Source organism: Salmo trutta, chromosome 24 (genome assembly GCF_901001165.1).
Source record: "Salmo trutta chromosome 24, fSalTru1.1, whole genome shotgun sequence".
NCBI classification, from domain to species: domain Eukaryota; kingdom Metazoa; phylum Chordata; class Actinopteri; order Salmoniformes; family Salmonidae; genus Salmo; species Salmo trutta.
In genome coordinates this window covers 3,058,348-3,065,847 of record NC_042980.1, presented here as the reverse complement: position 1 = coordinate 3,065,847, position 7,500 = coordinate 3,058,348, and the positions used below count along the sequence as shown (strand labels likewise).

Below are 7,500 nucleotides of genomic sequence, written 5' to 3'. Positions count from 1 at the left end.
CTCAATCTCTTTGTTCTTCCATGTGAACCTCACCGTATTCGTCAGTCCGACTCCTGGTACCTTCTCATTATGCGCCATTTTCAAGAAAATATTGGCACTTTCAATCAATGAAAAAAGAAAACTCTCCAAAAGGAAGCCACTGAAAACCCGAAAAAACTTGGAGAAAAAAACTCCGTCAAAAACCTTTACCGCCCTTCTTCCTTCGACCTTTTGGCTCAGCGGGCTCTGGGGCACCTCGGTACCAAGCTTGATCTGAGCCAAAAGGCCGAGAAGCGATAACCCACAAATTGACCCCTGCACCCGCCGGGCCCCCGGGGGTCTCGGCAGACCTCAGCGGTTTGGCAAAAGTTGTCTCCTCCCCACCCGACGCTTCCCTGGTGACAGGCGGGTGTTTTTTTTAACAAGTCGCTAATGCGTCTTTAAGTCACTAGCTCTTTAAGCCTAGTGCGACTATTTGTTCAAAGCCCGGAAAACACGTCAGTCGTCGTCGGGCTTGAACTCAATTGCCCGAGCGACTACTTTGAGTGGAAAAATACGCCGGTCGGTCGGTCGGTCAGCCGGCTTCAAGTCAAACGCCTGAGCAAAAAGTCTCGGCGTCATCTCTGTCAATTTCTCTTGAAACAAGATACCGGGCTCTGCCAGAAGCAAAGCCCTTCCAAAAATATGTTGAACTCGTAAGTGTTCCTCTCCACGGAAGTCTTTAGTAAAAGGCGAAAGGCTTGTGCGTAATGAAGAGAAACCAGAGTCGTATGGAAGTCAGAGGTCGGGGCCCGAGACACACACTGTGCACTCTAGGCCGGGTGCCCGCGGGTGGTTCCCGAACCCACTCTTCCAAGTTTGAGGGCTGTGGGTAAAATTCACAGACAGACAGACAATCCTGGTGAAGTGATTGTATTTTTTGGGGGGGGTCAAAAACAGAGACAGACAGACAGACAGACAGACAGACAGACAGACAGACAGACAGACAGACAGACAGACAGACAGACAGACAGACAGAGACAGACAGACAGACAATCCTGGTGAAGTGATTGTATTTTTTGGGGGGGTCAAAAACAGAGAGAGACAGACAGACAGACAGACAGACAGACAGACAGACAATCCTGGTGAAGTGATTGTATTTTTTGGGGGGTCAAAAACAGAGAGAGACAGACAGACAGACAATCCTGGTGAAGTGATTGTATTTTTTGGGGGGTCAAAAACAGAGAGAGACAGACAGACAGACAGACAGACAGACAGACAGACAGACAGACAGACAATCCTGGTGAAGTGATTGTATTTTTTGGGGGGGTCAAAAACAGAGACAGACAGACAGACACACACACACAGAGACACACACACACACACACACAGAGACACACACACACACACACACACAGACACACACACACACACACACACACACACACACAGACAGAGACACACACACACACAGACACACACACACACACACACACACACACACAGAGACACACACACACACACACACACAGACACACACAGACACACACAGACACACACACACACACACACACACAGACAGAGACACACACACACACAGACACACACACACACACACACACACACACACACACACAATCCTGGCCAATGTTTTTTTTTTTTTTTTTAAGTAAAATGGCGGGAAAACGGGGGGACCCCATGAAGGGGGCTTCGCCCTTGTTTCAGTTTGGATGATTCTTCTTTTTTCATTCCTTCTCTTCTTCTGCTAGCTGTTTTACATAGCTTTGTGTATTTCTTTTTCCTTGACAATGAGAGAGAAGTGTTGCACCGTTCCCGGAGGTACTGCAATACCGGGTCGATGCGTGGAGCGGATGGAGCAAGCCCCATTTCCGACTCCCTGTTCGAAAAATCCATTTAATATGTAGTCCCCCGATGGGGGACATATCAGATATTAAACTGATAAGAACAGATTTTTTTTTTTTAGAAAATATATTTATTACGTTCAAAACCAACCAAATTTTTACCACTCAATAAATTCAAACACAAATTCAAATAAACACGAAAATAGACATTTCAAAACTATTCATCACTAACCAACCCAAAACCCATACCCATATAAAAATAACCAAAAAACACTCACCCTATACTCCCGACCGACGGGGACGCCTCCTCCCCTCCTGACGCTCCCCCGTCGGCCGCCATCCCCTCTCCCCTGGAAACAAACACACTACCCGGCACACCCACCCTCTGTTCCTTGTGCCCCCCACTCAAATCCACCACCCCCCCTCCTTCCCGACTCCGGCCCGGGGACCCCATGCCCCTAAACAGGGAGCTTAACCCTCCCTCACTCGCCCAATCCTGGGCCATACCTGAGAAGTCCAGATCAGACAGGGGTGTAAAGGAGATGGAAGAGGGGGCCCACGAGGGCCCCGCAACCTCCCCCTCCCCCCCCCCCCCTGATCTGCCTCCCCCCCTCTTTCTCCAACCCTCCCCCTCACGCTCTCCTTCCTTTTTGATTTTTTTTTTCCCTGGCTTAGTAGCCGGCAACAAGTTTTCATATGTCTTCCAAGCCTTCCAATCCCTACTCCTTCCCTCTTCCCTCATTTCAGTGTCCCCCCAATCCTTCACTCCCGCTGCCTTCTCTGTCTCCATCCTTTCTATCTCCTTCTTCTCCACCGCCGTCTTCTCAATCTCCTCCCTCTCTGTTTCCTTCTCCATCTCCTTCTTCTCCACCACCGTCTTCTCTGTCCCCTCCACTCTCTTTTCTCCTTCCTCCTCCTCCTGCTCCTTCTCTCCTTCATCTGCCTGCTCCTCCTCTCTTTCCGCCTCCTGCTCCTCCTCTCTTTCAGTCTCCTTCCCTTCTGGTTCCACCAAATCCATTTCTTTCTCTCCCTCTTCTCCTGCTGCCGTTCTTTCCTTCTCCTCCCGCTGTATGTCCTTTTCCTCCGTGCCTCTCCTTCTTTCTTGTTCCCCTCCTCTTCTTCCCCCATCCCCGGCTCTCGCTCCCCCCCCCCGCTGCAGACGCGTATGACCTCTGACGCGCCGGGCATTCACGCCACAGGTGCGTCTGCATGCCACACCCGTGACATGCCTTCGGCGCGTCACAGTCCCTCGCCTCGTGCTCGGTAGACCCACAAAATCTGCATTTTCTTGTGCTGCACGAGGCGAGGATATGACCGTAGGCCATACAACGCCTGCAAACGGGGGCTGACGTGCGTAAAAACAACGTCCCCCGGTCAGCCCCCAGGGAGAACATCGCAGGAGGATGGAGGTAGCCACCCTGACCCTTAGGGTCCTCCCTGAGGAGTGCCTGGAAACCCCGCCTGCCATTCCAGAACCCCAGGGAGTCCCTGAGGAGCCTTGCCGTTGAAACCTTATCCATATAGCGGCCCAAAAAGGCCCTCACATCCTCATCCTTCACATGCGGGTTATATAAGTTGACGGTGACCACCCTAAAATTGCTTTTAGCCAGGCTGGTCACCTCATAATAGCACAGGGGTCTCTCCTTCTCCATCTCTCTCGTCATCCTCAAGACTTCCTCATGCTTCTCCTCCTTCTGTAGCGTCACCTCAAAAGCTCCTTCCCTCGGATTATCCTGGAGGCATAGCACGTCCTTCACTTCAAGTTTCAGTATCCCCAACAATATGGTTCTTCCGAAAGTTTCCCTTCCCAATGGCTCAATCTCTTTGTTCTTCCATGTGAACCTCACCGTATTCGTCAGTCCGACTCCTGGTACCTTCTCATTATGCGCCATTTTCAAGAAAATATTGGCACTTTCAATCAATGAAAAAAGAAAACTCTCCAAAAGGAAGCCACTGAAAACCCGAAAAAACTTGGAGAAAAAAACTCCGTCAAAAACCTTTACCGCCCTTCTTCCTTCGACCTTTTGGCTCAGCGGGCTCTGGGGCACCTCGGTACCAAGCTTGATCTGAGCCAAAAGGCCGAGAAGCGATAACCCACAAATTGACCCCTGCACCCGCCGGGCCCCCGGGGGTCTCGGCAGACCTCAGCGGTTTGGCAAAAGTTGTCTCCTCCCCACCCGACGCTTCCCTGGTGACAGGCGGGTGTTTTTTTTAACAAGTCGCTAATGCGTCTTTAAGTCACTAGCTCTTTAAGCCTAGTGCGACTATTTGTTCAAAGCCCGGAAAACACGTCAGTCGTCGTCGGGCTTGAACTCAATTGCCCGAGCGACTACTTTGAGTGGAAAAATACGCCGGTCGGTCGGTCGGTCAGCCGGCTTCAAGTCAAACGCCTGAGCAAAAAGTCTCGGCGTCATCTCTGTCAATTTCTCTTGAAACAAGATACCGGGCTCTGCCAGAAGCAAAGCCCTTCCAAAAATATGTTGAACTCGTAAGTGTTCCTCTCCACGGAAGTCTTTAGTAAAGGCGAAAGGCTTGTGCGTAATGAAGAGAAACCAGAGTCGTATGGAAGTCAGAGGTCGGGGCCCGAGGACACACACTGTGCACCTCTTAGGCCGGGTGCCCGCGGGGTGGTTCCCGAACCCACTCTTCCAAGTTTGAGGGCTGTGGGTAAAAATTCACAGACAGACAGACAATCCTGGTGAAGTGATTGTATTTTTTGGGGGGGTCAAAAACAGAGACAGACAGACAGACAGACAGACAGACAGACAGACAGACAGACAGACAATCTGGTGAAGTGATTGTATTTTTTGGGGGGGTCAAAACAGAGAGAGGACAGACAGACAGACAGACAGACAGACAGACAGACAGACAGACAATCCTGGTGAAGTGATTGTATTTTTTGGGGGGGAGTCAAAAACAGAGAGAGACAGACAGACAGAACAGGACAGACAGACAGACAGACAGACAATCCTGGTGAAGTGATGTATTTTTGGGGGGTCAAAACAGAGAGAGACAGACAGACAGACAATCTGTGAAGTGATTGTATTTTTTGGGGGGTCAAAACAGAGGAGAGACAGACAGACAGACAGACAGACAGGACAGGACAGAGAGACAGACAATCCTGGTGAAGTGATTGTATTTTTTGGGGGGGTCAAAAACAGAGACAGAACAGGACAGACACCCACCACACAGAGGACACACACACACACACACACAGAGACACACACACACACACACACAGAGGACACACACACACACACACACACAGACACACACACAACACACACACACAGCACACCACAGACAGAGGACACACACACACACAGACACCACCACACACACACACACACACACACAGAGACACACACACACACCACACCAGACACACACAGACACACACAGACACACACACACCAACACACACACAGACAGAGACACACACACAACACAGACACACACACACCACACACAGACACACACAGACAACACACAGACACACACACACACACACACACCCAGACAGAGACACACACACACACAGGACACACACACACACACACACACACACACACACAACCCATCCTGGCCAATGTTTTTTTTTTTTTTAAGTAAAATGGCGGGAAAACGGGGGACCCCATGAAGGGGGCTTCGCCCTTGTTTTCAGTTTGGATGATTCTTCTTTTTTCATTCCTTCTCTTCTTCTGCTAGCTGTTTTACATAGCTTTGTGTATTTCTTTTTCCTTGACAATGAGAGAGAAGTGTTGCACCGTTCCCCGGAGGTACTGCAAAACCGGGTCGATGCGTGGAGCGGCTGGAGCAAGCCCCATTTCCGACTCCCTGTTCGAAAATCCATTTAATATGTAGTCCCCCGATGGGGGACATATCAGATATTAAACTGATAAGAACAGATTTTTTTTTTTTAGAAAATATATTATTACGTTCAAAACCAACCAAAATTTTTACCACTCAATAAATTCAAACACAAATTCCAATAAACACGGAAAATAGACATTTCAAAACTATTCATCACTAACCAACCCAAAACCCACTACCCATATAAAAATAACCAAAAAACAACTCACCCTATACTCCCGACCGACGGGGACGCCTCCTCCCCTCCTGACGCTCCCCCGTCGGCCGCCCATCCCCTCTCCCTGGAAACAAACACACTACCCGGCACACCCACCCTCTGTTCCTTGTGCCCCCCACTCAAATCCACCACCCCCCCTCCTTCCCGACTCCGGCCCGGGGACCCCATGCCCCTAAACAGGGAGCTTAAACCTCCCTCACTCGCCCAATCCTGGGCCATACCTGAGAAGTCCAGATCAGGACAGGGGTGTAAAGGAGATGGAAGAGGGGGCCCACGAGGGCCCCGCAACCTCCCCCTCCCCCCCCCCCCCTGATCTGCCTCCCCCCCTCTTTCTCCAACCCTCCCCCTCACGCTCTCCTTCCTTTTTGATTTTTTTTTTCCCTGGCTTAGTAGCCGGCAACAAGTTTTCATATGTCTTCCAAGCCTTCACAATCCCTACTCCTTCCCTCTTCCCTCATTTCAGTGTCCCCCCACTCCTTCACTCCCGCTGCCTTCTCTGTCTCCATCCTTTCTATCTCCTTCTTCTCCACCGCCGTCTTCTCAATCTCCTCCCTCTCTGTTTCCTTCTCCATCTCCTTCTTCTCCACCACCGTCTTCTCTGTCCCCTCCACTCTCTTTTCTCCTTCCTCCTCTGCTCCTTCTCTCCTTCATCTGCCTGCTCCTCCTCTCTTTCCGCCTCCTGCTCCTCCTCTCTTTCAGTCTCCTTCCCTTCTGGTTCCACCAAATCCATTTCTTTCTCTCCCTCTTCTCCTGCTGCCGTTCTTTCCTTCTCCTCCCGCTGTATGTCCTTTTCCTCCGTGCCTCTCCTTCTTTCTTGTTCCCCTCCTCTTCTTCCCCCATCCCCGGCTCTCGCTCCCCCCCAGCTGCAGACGCGTATGACCTCTGACGCGCCGGGCATTCACGCCACAGGTGCGTCTGCATGCCACACCCGTGACATGCCTTCGGCGCGTCACAGTCCCTCGCCTCGTGCTCGGTAGACCCACAAAATCTGATTTTCTTGTGCTGCACGAGGCGAGGATATGACGTAGGCCATTACACGCCTGCAAAACGGGGGCTGACGTGGTAAACAACGTCCCCGGTCAGCCCCCAGGGAGAACATCGCAGGAGGATGGAGGTAGCCACCCTGACCCTTAGGGTCCTCCCTGAGGAGTGCCTGGAAACCCCGCCTGCCATTCCAGAACCCCAGGGAGTCCCTGAGGAGCCTTGCCGTTGAAACCTTATCATATAGCAGGCCCAAAAAGGCCATCTAATCCTCATCCTTCACATGCGGTTTATATAAGTTGCCGGTGACCAACCCTAAAATTGCTTTTAGCCAGGCTGTGTCACCTCAATATAGCACAGGGGTCTATCAGTCACATCTCTCTCGTCCTCACTCAAGACGTCCTCATGCTTCTCCTCCTTCTGTAGCGTCACCTCAAAAGCTCCTTCCCTCGGATTATCCTGGAGGCATAGCACGTCCTTCACTTCAAGTTTCAGTATCCCCAACAATATGGTTCTTCCGAAAGTTTCCCTTCCCAATGGCTCAATCTCTTTGTTCTTCCATGTGAACCTCACCGTATTCGTCAGTCCGACTCCTGGTACCTTCTCATT

General features: G+C 51.0%; 2 non-coding genes and 2 pseudogenes across 2 annotated transcripts; all 4 read right to left on the bottom strand.

Moving 5' to 3' along the window:
- Nucleotides 1-631: 631 nt before the first annotated feature.
- Nucleotides 632-748, bottom strand: LOC115161625 (U5 spliceosomal RNA). The gene has a single exon (XR_003869322.1). It is a non-coding gene; the product is annotated as a U5 spliceosomal RNA (small nuclear RNA).
- A 1,027-nt stretch (nt 749-1,775) lies between these two features.
- LOC115161549 (uncharacterized) lies at nt 1,776-1,951 on the bottom strand (annotated as a pseudogene).
- Nucleotides 1,952-4,265: 2,314 nt separating this feature from the next.
- LOC115161691 (U5 spliceosomal RNA) lies at nt 4,266-4,381 on the bottom strand. The gene has a single exon (XR_003869383.1). It is a non-coding gene; the product is annotated as a U5 spliceosomal RNA (small nuclear RNA).
- Nucleotides 4,382-5,576: 1,195 nt separating this feature from the next.
- Nucleotides 5,577-5,752, bottom strand: LOC115161603 (uncharacterized; annotated as a pseudogene).
- Between the last annotated feature and the right edge of the window lie 1,748 nt (nt 5,753-7,500).